The sequence below is a fragment of the Gallinula chloropus genome, assembly GCF_964237585.1.
Source record: "Gallinula chloropus genome assembly, chromosome: 3".
NCBI classification, from domain to species: domain Eukaryota; kingdom Metazoa; phylum Chordata; class Aves; order Gruiformes; family Rallidae; genus Gallinula; species Gallinula chloropus.
The window spans coordinates 93662089-93675628 of NC_140087.1; positions in this window are offsets into that span (position 1 = coordinate 93662089).

A 13540-nucleotide genomic window follows, 5' to 3' on the forward strand; every position below is an offset into this window, starting at 1 on the left:
AGAACCTGCTCCCACAGTAAGACCTCTTGTAAGAGAAACCATGTATTATTTTTATAACAGACTTTATGTCAAATTTTTAAGAATCATTATAGGCAAGGACAGGTATTCAGGCTTCATATGGAAGAGTGCATTTATCACTAAGCCATGTCTTCTATGCAAACTTTTAGTAAGAAATTTTATGTCTCTTTGGATCTAAGAACAAATACAGGTTTTATGTCTTAACTACAATCTCATAAGTTTTTAAGCCATTTTATCTCAGTCATATCTAAACTTTGAACATCTACTCATGATTATCTACATATTACTGCATTATGCACTTCTCCATCTCCATTGTCTCTAAATTTATTATGACCAGCGAAGGCAAAGACCTATGTGCTAGCTGGTTTTCTAGGCCAGGGGAAAAAAGAAGTACATATGAAATGTTCTTATAGTTACATAACTTTCCTTTAATTTTTGTATTTTCCCCTGTCTCCATCTAATTCCTGAGTCTTTTCTGAGATTCAGAGTGGATTTCTAGAGCAACATTCCTTAAATTTCTTTTAGCCTTTAAAAATACTCTTGAAATATTATCATACATAATTTCTATCTGCCTATTAGTATATCGTTATCAGAATTATAAATGTCTCAGAGCTATCATAAATCCAGTGATTTTTAGATCTGGAATGCACAAACATTGTGAAAACAAAGAACATGTATCACAGAACTGCAGAATTTTAATTAAAACTAGAAGAAACAAGGTAATTAAAGGTACACTAGTAACATCAATATCACATTTAAGTGGCTATCTGGAAACATTTTCAACCAATTGTCTACTAGAGAAACAACTTGTTAAGCCTATACGAGATCAGATACTTTACTTGGAAAAATTACGTAATCGAAATTGGCACAGAAGTGAATTACATCTAGAGAAATGCAGTTAAAAAGATTTAGGTAGACAGAAAGTATTTCAAATTGGTTATAATACTTTGTCTCAGAAAACCTGTGTAAAGCATATTTGAAAATTCTTAATAAGATTTCTCTAGAGATATTTAACTTCATAGACTTCAGTGGTAGCAATCTCACTCTCTTTAAAACTCAATAGATTTAACCAGTATTCAAAATATGGTTTCAATAAAATAATCATAACAATTATTATCTAAAAAATACTTTTAAAAAACATGGCAATTTATCCTAGGTTATCTGAGTTGATATTATCTATATGCATATGTGTATATCTATGTACAAATGAAATAAGGAAAGAAACCTGAACCTGCTGTGCATGTGTTTGTCTTTTTAAGTATTGTAACCAATTCAGAAACACTTAAAAATAAGATAATAAGCAATGTCAAAACATTAGCTCATGAAAAAAGTTCTTTAGGAAATACTATTTAAAAAATCCCAAGAATATGAAGCAATTAGGAAACATAAGATAAAATACCTGCATTAAAGAATGGGTCAATATACAAGTAAATAATCATAGAATAATGATAGAATCATAGAATAGATCGCATTTAAAGGGATCTCAAAGACCACCTAGTTCCAACCCTCTGCCAGGAGCAGAGGATTTTTTGCAACCAGCTGACGCTGAAACATCCTTGACTGTGTAGACACTACAGCTACCTAGGAACAACTAAAATATCTATGTGTTGTCAACATTATTCTCATACTAAATACAAACCCAGCACTGTACAGCTATACAGAAAATCACATCTATGTAAGATGAAATGAGGGCAGGCTATTGATTCCATCACCTTTTTTAGGGGGAAAAGCCTTAATTCCTATGTGACTGTTCTTAGACATTTCTGTAGTTTCCAACATGTAAATAATCCTTGCATCTTTTCCTGCTGCATGGATCTCCATCCCATACCTCCACTGAGATGACAGAGAGAAGGACTTTGCTAACACACCCTCCCTCAAAACATTGCTGTGCTACCCCCAGGGTTATCTCTAGTGAGCCTGGTTTTATCTCTTTCCCTTTTTAAAAATAGTTTAAAATTCTTTCAAAGAGCCCTTTTAATTCCTGTGCAAAGATTCTTTTCCTCCTTTGAGACAAGTGTACCCCATGTGTTGACAGCAGGCCATGAAATTTAGCCTGGTGACACCAGGTCTGCTTGCTCATCCTGTTTCTTCCCCATTGTTCCCAGCAACTGTAAGGATAGAGGACAACACTACTTTTCCCCTGATCACTTAACTAGTTGTCCCCAGGCCCTTAAGTTTCTGTTGAGACTTCCCTTGGGATTCTTGTTGCAATTTCATTGCTGCCTACAAATAATAATGGACAATAATCTGAGGGCTGTACCAGGGTAGGAAAGTTTCTCTTCACATCTTTAACCTGGGCCCCAGGGAGGCAGCAGACTTCTCTGAGAAGTAGGTCTAGTCTGCATTTGTGGCCTTCTGTTTCCCTAAGGAGAAATTCTGCTATGACAATGACCCATCTCTTTCTTTATTGAAGCAGTTTTTATGCAGGGCATAGGCTGAATTAACTTTGGGAACACTGCTAACCTAGGTCACAGAATCACAGAATCACAGAATCTTAGGGGTTGGAAGGGACCTCAAGAGATCATCGGGTCCAACCCCCCTGCCAAAGCAGCTCCCCAACTCACATTACACAGATAGGCATCCAGACGAGACTTGAATATCTCCAGAGAAGGAGACTCAACCACCTCCCTGGGCAGCCTATTCCACTGCTCCGATGAACCATCATCCTCATGATTGTTCAGTTCTACTTGCAGAACCTCATACCTCCTATGTGTATAACTCAGAAAACAACAGTAAATTATACTACATGCAGTTCAGATGTTTTGTTAATGAATGTAACTGTAATGCATAAAATAATGTATACTCTATAATATAAATGTAACTGTAGTTGTATACACTATAATAAGCAGTTTTTTCAACAAAAGGGAAAATTTACATCCATTGGACACTCGTTATAGAATTAGTTTGATTTCGTGTTTGACATATTTTGCCTGAGTTCTAATGTCATAGGCTGAATTACATTAGGGATAAGTCCAGTCCTTCATTTGAACCATACTCCTTCAAAGAAGCCTCACCAGCTGTGTAAACTGAATTGCATGACACAATCTGGGAATTAAGGCAATTACTTTGAACACTGGTAGCAGGCATCCCAAAATACAGATTAAGGTTGTAATTTTCCATTTTGTCTCCAAAACTGTTTACCAGTATCATCAGTTGTAGGTAATTACATCTACCAATCTGTGAAGGATACTTTGAAAGTAATCTAAACTTAAAAAATGTGGGTTTAACATGTAAAGTTTTTGCTTTTATTCTCACATCTAGCTTCCTTTTAACCACACCCTTTTACGTAGGGGGAGCATATTAGATGAAGGATACTTTCTAGTGAAACAGTTTATGTGTATCCTTACAGATAAAAGTTTGAATGATCACATATCCACTAGTGGTCTGGTTAGTCTCTATTCACACAACTCTCCCAGATTCTTATTACTGGGGTTTTTTTAAATAGTATAAAAATTAACTGTCAACCTGCCACAAGGGAAATTCATAAAATACCAAAAGAAGAGGGGTTTGGGGTTTTTTTTGTTTGTTTTGTTGGTAGTGGTTGTTTGTTTGCTTCTGCTTGGGATTTTTTTCTTCTTCTTTCTTCCTAGATTTCTGTTATGAAAAGGTTTTACTAGCAATATCAAGTCTCTAAAAACAGAATTCTTTTTCATGCCCAGATGTAAGGCTATTATGTGAAATCTTAATGTTCTGATATGCAGCCTTTTTATTATGAAATATAAGGTACCAGATTAAATTATATTGCCATGAAATAATTCAAATAGTTCAGTAGTACAAAACAAGTAATGGAATAATATAACATTGTTCCCCAGTAGTTTTAGTAACAGCAAAATACTCTTGTGGGGTATTCATAATGATTCTTGGAAACTTTCATATGTAAACATAAGAATATTTGCATATGGGAGGGAGCCAAACATCAAGATCCACCTGCTCCAAAACAGTCAAAACAGATTTAGCATGAATTCTATTAGAACTTTAGCATCAAAATGCTGCACATAAATGTATTAAATCCATTTGTCAACAATGTTTTTCAATAGAAAATGAGAGTTTTTCTGTTCTAATTTACAAGGTCACTAAAAACATGTTTCAATATCAAAAGTGGGTAATGGAAAATCTAAATATGTTTAGTTAATATTCACCGAGTAATCCACTAAGACATTGTTATGGTTTAACCCCAGATGGCAGCTAAGCACCACACAGCCACTCGCTCACTCCCCCCTGGTGGGATGTGGGAGAGAATTGGAAGACTCAATGCAAAGACCAGCAAAGTTTCTATTCTTTATAGAATTGATAAGGAACTTATCTATGTTGTATTTCACAAGTATATTTGACCTACAAATCCATGTCTTTCTATCTCTTTTACTATCTCATTTCAATCATTTTCTCCTAATTATACTCCAAATTCTTATTCTCCCAGTCAGTAACTACTTGCCTCTTCTGTTTTGAACAGAAACATACTGATCATGGAAATTCAGTATTTCAGAGCATTGTCACTTATAATACCAAAACAATTCAAATTCAGATTTTGAGTTTCTCAGAAGTTTCTCTTTTTAAATTTATGGATTAGTAAGATGTCAAATATTGTCAAAATTACTGCATTTGGGTTTTGCCTTGTGTGGCAAGGTGAAGGCAGGCTTCAGGTGTTGCCACTGATAAAAGATCAGGAGCTGCCCCCATGTTGGGCGGTTGGTTTCAGCTGACTCCAAAAAGGAACCGCTGCTGCCCAAAGCTGAGCCAATCAGTGATGCTGGTAGCACCACTGTGATAACAAGTTTTAGAAAAAGATAAAACTGCTGGGCAGCAGCTATGAGGCAAACTGCCATGCAGATATCAAGGTCAGTGAAGAAGAAGAGGGAGGAAGTACTTCAAGTTCTGAAGCAGAGATTCCTCTGCAGCTCGTGGACATAAAGGTGCAGGAGTGGTGAAGAGGAACAGTTATGGACAGATCACTACCCCCATTCCTCATTGCCCTGGGTCATTAGGTAGTGTGGGAGAAGGTAGAAGAGTCAGCAATGTGAAATCAAACCTGGCATAAAGGCAGGTTTGGGGAGAATGTTCTTAGTTTTACCTCTGGTTTTCACCATCCCACTGTATTTTATTTGGCAATTAATTAAATCAGTGTTTCCTAACATGAGTCCATTTTGCCTGTGATGGCAATTGCTGAGACATCTTCCTGTCACTATCTCAACTGAAAAGCTTTTCCATCTTATTTTCTTACCTTTTCCTGTCCTGATTCTCTAACCCATCCCACTGGAAAAGGAGCAAGCAATAAAAACAAAAGTCAGTTTTTCTCAAACAAGTACATTCAAAAGATAACCATGAAATATATTGAGCTGACGCTGTAACTTCCATATAACTTCACATTAAGAGTATAATCTCCACCCACGTCTCTAAAGAGAACAGATTTACAACCATCCAATAGGAAATGGTGGAGCGCTGAAGTATCAAAAGCTCAGAATAAGACAAATCATTTCAGAGACATGTTCCCCAGCAATGCTCAGTAGCGACTCATGACCTGGCTGGCCCTGTGTGGAGCCAAGAGTTGGACTCAATGATCATTATGGGTCCCTTCCAACTCAGGTTATTCTGTGATTTGCCAGACTAGTCATCTAGTTTTTTTAATTCTGTGGACTTTTTTCTTTATATACCAGGTATCTACATTTGCAATATTGCTACTTTGGCTGCCATTAAACTAAAAATATTTTATGTATGCTACTTCTGGCACCTTTCATCCTCTCCTAAACTGTCTCATGATACGTATGAGCATATTAAAGTCACTACTGCATAGTTACAATGATTAGCACCCAGTGATAAATATCTGTTAGAGAACCACCTCAGTCACTCAACCTCTGGCATTGTCTACTGCTAATTACAATTTATATTTACTTCTTTGTACTTTTCTTTAGCTGTTATGTACTTTTAACATGATTGAGAAATAGTTCTTAAATTATTTTAGAGAATACACTTAGGCTTTTTTAAATGATTCTTAAGAAACTGATGACCTGGGGAATAAATGAATTTAATTGCTGGAGGAAATAATTGATGTTTATGTAGGTTAATAATGATTTGATATTTTGTAGTATTAATGAAACTGTACATTCAAATTAAGTTATTGCTAAAACTTCAAAGTCTACTGGTGTTTGTAATTGTTGGATTAGTGCTGCATGGCATGAAGATATCTGGAGATAAAAAATAATTTTAAAAAATCACATGAACATTAATTGATGAAATGCTCTTTCCCGTCTCACAGCCTGCAGTGTCATGGACAGTGTATGAGGATTGAACTGAGTAGTCAGGTGGGCCGAGCACTGAGGACTGAACTGATATTGCCAGCAGATCTTAGATAGTTTTAAGGGAATTTTTTAACAAAAGAAAACGGTAAAAAGTACTTTTGAATGTAGCAACAGGCTTGAACAAGTATCAAAAGGAAATCCTTCAGGGTTGTAAACTATTGCAAAATTATCAGGCATCCTGACAGAGGTCAACAGTAGTAAGACACAGAATCAACAGTATTTGTTATCTTTGTAGAAGTGGTTTTCTTTTAAAATTTTATTCTGATTTTCTTGTGTTTTGTCAATTGGAATTTTACTGACCATGACCTGAGAAATTATCTCATTTAGCATATAGCATATGCTCATATAGTATCAACTGGTGTTCAGCCTTTAAAGGAGTAATGAGTCTACAAGAAAAGTAGCATAAACTACAATGTTTTATCATTGTTTTGTCTTTTAGCTCCCTTTCCCACAGTTCACAGTCTTTCACTAAGGTGAATCCTGATCTTGCAACATCTTTCTTACAGGCCAAATCTTCACATCTCTCTGAAAATTCAATACATAAACTTGCTATGGAACAGTTTGCTAGTATTTCTAAATAGTCTGCAAGACTTTGACCATAAAGAAACTAAGTTTTTCACGTTTGTAATATTTTAGTTTACCTTTCATTTCAAGGCAAAAATATACATTCTTCTTTAGTGAAGTCCCCTTTTTTTTTATGCTACTTCATACAATTTTCCAATAAGAAAGAAATATAACAATCATTCTTTTTTACTAGGAAGAGCCTTAGAGTTTTAAAAATATGAACTACTAAATTTCCTTGTACTTTTTCTACTTTTCTAGAATTGGGAATTATTCAACCTTGATATGCAATATTGTTATGCTCTATAATCTGTTTGCTTCTTGTTGGTACAGACAAGTCATGCACATAATACTTTATTTTTGACATTACAGACACTCAAGCAACACATTGGATGATCATAAACAAAGAGTTATGACCCCTTTATGTCATCAAACTGCAGGAAGATAAATTATATGAGGAAGAAAGCTTCTCAAATATGAGGTCCATAATAATTAACTAATAAAGATACAGAAATAATCATAAAATTTAGAAGTAAATTAAGTAACATTCATAATGCACTTTCGAAAGGTGACTAAGCTTATTTTTAGAAATATTTTAAATCAGACTTTCAAATAATTTAGTCCCTTTAGATCTGCTGCACATTGCATTGAACAAATCTCCAGAAATACAATCAAAGCAGATGCTTCTTCCACGTAAATGGAAATTCAATCCTTCTGTTGCCCCAGCTGACATACAAATGTTATATTTATCTGTCATAAAAAATATAAATATAATGCTGAAAAAAGTTATACTGTAATTTTAATTTTAATTTTCTCCAACTTATACTGTTATGTTTCCTGAAAAAAAATTTAAGTTCATAAGAGAAAGGAGCAAAGCAACAGGAAACCAAAGATGAAGCAATAGCTATCTATATGTAGTTACATCAGTTAAAACATGAAAGGTACATCTGTTGATAAATTGTTTCAGCAAAAATAGTCAGATAGAAAAAAACAAAGTGATGTTGCTGCTGCATTCAAAGAGGAATGGAAATTGTAAAAGTGCTACTTAAAAAGTCAGAGAGTGATAACCATGGTATCATGGTTAAACCACCCTCACATCTGCTGGAAAATTAGCATGGTGAGATGTAGACAATTTATGAGAATCCTGTAATACATTGGGAATAACTTTTTAAACCATATAATAGCCCTAAGAGAGAGGATATAATGCTGGATCTGATCGTCACCAGCTAATGGCTAATACCAAGATTGGTGGGGGGGGTGTAGATTGGTTGAGAGAAAAGAAAGCGAGGTATGGTTCTGTTGGCAATTGTTAAGGCTTATCTCTAGTCCCTTACAAGCAGTCTGGAGCCGTCAGCCCAGGAAACACATCGACATTTTGGAGCAGAGGAATGGAACACTTCTATAAGGAAAGGCTGGGAGTTGAGGTTGTTCAGCTTGGAGAAGACTCAGGGTAGACCTTATTTTGGTCTGTCAATACTTACAGGAGGCTTACAAGTAAGATGGGGACCAACTTTTTGCAGGGTCTGTTGCCACGGGACAAAAGTTTTAAAGTAAAGGAGGGTAGTTTCAGACTAAATGTAAGACATTTTTTATGATGATATTTTTGAAACAAAAGAATAGGTTGCCCAGAGATGTGATAGATGCCCTATACCTGGAAACATTCAAGGTTGGACTGAATAGGACTTTGACCAATCTCATCAATTTGAAGATGTCCCTGCTCATTGTAGTAGAGTTAGACTAGATGACCGTTAAAGGTCACTTCTGACCAAAACAATTCTATTTCTGTGTCTTACTATGACTAACTACTGGAAAAAAAGAACTCTGACATAATTTATTAATTCTCTGTATTTATTCCCCTTACCCTATATGTTTTCCTACCAGTGCCTGTCTTCTGGAAAAGATGATAGAAATCTGAGAATGTAGGAAGAACATGTCAATACTCTACTCTTCTTGATAATGAAAATAGCTTAAAACTTGACATAAAACTTACCTCCCCTTTTTCTTGGGAAGATTTCAGTTGTCGATCTTGGTACCATGAAGGACATTGGAATGGGGAATATTACACCAAATGAAAGGGGAATAAATATCAGTGAGTTTTCATAGACAAAAATTTCAACCATTTTATTACTGAATTTTTTTTGCACTTTTTAGATGATTAGGACTACTTATTAACAGTAAATTCTTGACCTCACAAGTATAATATTTGCCTTTTTGATGATCTAAATATCTTAACCCTGAAAATATTATTGTATAAAATACTTTCCCAATACCTTCTATTTATGCTATAAATCATTACCATTATAAAAGTGTAAATTTTCCCATTTTATGCAGAGAAAAATATGACACATAAGTTATGTCAAGTATATTGTATACTGTAAGAATTCTCTTTTAAGTGTACAGGTACAGTTTGCTTATCAAAGAAATTGCCTGAATAATCTTTAAAAACAAAAAGACTCTAACAATTCCTCCACTTTTGGCAGTGTCTGGAAATGTCTTAAAATTTTCACGATGTACTGCCTTAAGAAATATATTTCCTGAAATTTATGAGGAGTATCTCTTAAGCCTTCAGAAACCATCAAGACAATAGAAATCTCATTGAAAGCAATATCCCTTGTTTAGTTTTTCTCTGATGTTATGAAGAGCTGTGGGGTTGAGCAGTAAAATTCAGCAGTATTTTCATTGTACAGAATAGCAGTATTCTGTGTGCAACTGATTTTTTCTTTTAGAAGACCCCTCTGCAGTTGGAATGTGCAGCTTCACTTTCTTATATCAATGATTAGTTATCCATCAACTGGAAACTCAAAGTCAACTTGTAAAATTCCTTAGGGAAACATTAACTCTTTTTTTCAGGTTTAAAATGAATTCTCATTAATCTAAACCTGCTTGTCTGTCTTCATTGATTAAAAATACCACTCTGCATTAGTTGTTTGGGGGAGGGTGGGAGACAATCAAGAGAATTAGCTGAGAAAAAACCTTGTTAATCCTAGGTCTACGTCCATTGCCTCGCACCTTGTGTTGTAAACGGCAGTGAATAAAATGAAGTTCAGTTTAAAACTGTTTTGTGGTTCTGCCCCAGCCAAGAGCCAGGCACCACACAGCTGCTCGCTCTTTGGGTGGGGATGGGGGTGTGGGGATTGAGGGAGGGGGAAAGGGAGGGAAAAGAAAAACAGAGAAAAAAAAACCCTCACAGGATGGGATGACAGTTTGCTAGGATAGCAGAAAGACAGATATGATAATAATAACAGGACTTTATAACAAAATATACAAAACTGGTGATACACAATGCAGTTTCTCATGAAACCACACAACTCAGGCCATACAGCTCAGAGATGTCCCAAAACCGGATCGTCCCCAAAACTGTACGTCCTGGAGCTGTCTGCTCCTCCCTCCACCAGCCCCCCTCTTCTATGCTGAGCATGATGTGATTGGCATGGAATACTCTCTTTGGCCAGTTCAGGTCACCTGTCCTGGCTGTGTCCCCTCTCAACTTCCTGGGTGCTTCCCACCTTCTTGTGAGCAGGGAAATATGAACAACTGAAATGTCCTTGACTGCTTGGCAACAACTAAAAACATCTGTGTGTTTCAGCACTGCTCTCATCCTAACTCCCAATCACAGCATTCCACTGGCTGCTAGAAAGAAATTAACTCTGTCCTAGCCAAAATCAGGACAAATGCCTTGGCAATTTGCAACATAACTACATTAATACATACTCCAATGAAAAAACAGGTTACAAGAAATTCACTCCATCCTTGCTCGCTGCTTGTTTTCCTCATGTTTCTTATCACTTATATCCACTGTGGGCTACCACTCTCTGGGTGACACCATTGCAACTAAAATATTTAAATAAAGAACCATATACTTCTCTCTGAGGGAAAAAGTTTTGTTTTGTTTTGTTTTAAATCCAGTCATTATTATTTTAATACAAATAATTGCAAATATTCAGGTTACAAGGTGTGATACTGAAATGAAATGGTAAGAGATTCCTAGAATGGCTTTATTATTAGATGGAAACTACATTCTCTCTTTGTATGTCCACATCAATAAGGAGAGATAGAAGCAGAAAATCACATCCACTTCGAAGATAAGTAAAGGTACATGCAAAGGGAAAGTGTATACTCTGTGTACATTACTGAGTGAAGTAGTCTCACCAATATTTAGAATTCACTGTAAAGTTATATTCAGGTAAGTTAATATCTGAAAACAAAATATTAATATAATTTTGTTATATAACATTTCCAAAAAGGAATATTCCTTTTGACACCAGTTTCTAAAGAAACTGCAGTGAAGCAAGTTCCTGCTGCTGTTAGCAAGATTCTGTCTTGCCAAATCTGTATATTGGCAATAAGTCATTGATGGATTGGAGCTTTTACTTGTGGCAAGTGGAAAATGTGTTACAGATAATTCTCATTCTACTTTTTTATTGCAACACTACATCACTGCTTACACATAAAAATGTTCTCCTCTTAATCACTCTATTTGAGAGCCCTTGAAATGTAATGGTGATGACTCCTAGCTAGCACAGCTAGATAGATGTTAATGCAAACTGAGTCATTACAATTTAGGTATGACCTACTGCATAACACATTCAAATAATTTTAAATAGTGATATAGGCATGATATACAAATCATATTATGTCTCTGACCAGTTTGAAATAGTGCACTCTATTTTTCTCAATCATATTAAGGCAGAGCTTACTTGCAATCCACCTAGCTGATCTTTCTCTTCTTTGGTGGATCAGGCATATGAATTCTTTCAACTTGCAGAATTAAGCATATAATCAACACGCACATACTTCTCCTATTTATCAATGAATATCAACCAGAAAAAAAATGTGAAAATACCAACTGAACTTCTTTAGACAAGAGTTATCAATTAGAAAATGTATTGACTTGATCAAATCCAGAAAATATCTAAAAAAACACACTTGGCAGTCTACTGAAATATGCACAGTAATATCAATATGAAACGGCAGGATCAGAACAGTATAGTGATTCTCAATCATACATTTCTATGTAAATTGCATTTCTTGCTGTGTAACAACCTTTATAAATCAATAAATTACAAAAAAAAAAAAAGGAAAATGGGATAAAATATGTCTTGTTGCTGCAGTTTTAAAAAACAAGTTCTATTTGACTTTTCATGTCCCCCTTCATGTTATAGGGAAAAAAAGGCAAGGTAATTGACAGTATTATTGCTTACCACTTTAAAAGATCATTTAACACACTTTTTCATTGCTCTTTACAGGAACATCTTGTGACTGATATCTACACATTTACCTGTTGTTTAATAAAAGTCTCCCAAAATAATTTTTTAATAGCTGATTAAAGGAACCAGTCAAACTGTTTTATTGATAGGAATTTATCTTCACAAGAGAGTATGTGGACAAAACCAAAACCCTAAGTTTAACTGGAATCCAAGCCTTTGTTAATAGCATATTATGATAAATTTTCTTTTAATTGCCTACTAACTGATTAAAATAGTAGAAAATTTCTATTAAAATGTTTTTATTTGTTTTTATCATAACAGACTATGATTAAAACAAGAAAAGACATAATCGATTTACAAGTTTTTAATTTGCCTAGAAAATGTTCATGACATTGATGCATTGATCATATAAATATTCATAAAGTCAATAATTTCTTAGTGTGTCTAGAAATCAGCTTTGTATTGATTATGCCTAGTTATATGTTTGTGACATGAAAATGGGCACAAGTTTCTTTCATTGCTTTACTGCCCTATAAATAATTATTATTCGTTATTTATTGATTATAAACTTCCATAATCATTTCACTTCCTTTCTCTTCAAGCTATCAGTGTCAGTTCTGAAGCTGGAACAGTCTACTTTATCAAATTTTATGGTCACTTATAAACACAGGAGATATGGCATTCAGCAGAGCATTTTAAATTCATGTGGAAATGCAAGTTTCATATTCCTCAGCTCATTCACACCATTTTAGCAGACTACATTTAGGAGGACAATGGAATAACAACCCAAGAGAAGGTGTTCACAGCTTACATTAGGATAACTAAAGCATTGCAAATCAAATAGTTGTTGTTTTGTTTGGGGTTTTTTTATGAAGGTGCTAAAGACAAGAGTTTTGTGGAGAGAAAAAAAAGTATTAAGGAAGAATTTCAGAAAGAAGATGCTGGGGAAACAGACCCAAAAAATTCTACATAGTAGCTGTCATTCTGTGTTCCTGCAGCTTGATTTTCATTTATAACCAAATATTTCTCATTTAGGACTTGCAAGGACTGTGATTCTTACGGTCTTACCCAATGAAACAAAACCCACCCTCTACTGAGGTGTCTGCAGATGGAATAATTGTGGAAATAGTTGGCTATTTCCTCCCTGTTTCCTCAGAATGGAGATGAGGGATAATAATGTCTTCAGTATCAATGACAACATACACAGACATCTTGGAACAAGGATGCAAGGCAGCCACACACAATTATAGCAGTACCCAGAGATGGAAATCATACACATAAAAGCTTTGAGTCACAGTATTTTATATGAGAAACTTACCCAAAAGTCCCTGAAAGATAAGAGAAAGCTCAAGCTTTCTTCTCCCAATGAACAGAGCTTCAGATGAAGTAACATGTGTCTGGTTTCAAGCCCCTCCTCCACTGCCATGGGCAGGGACACCTTCCACTACAGTAATTACTACA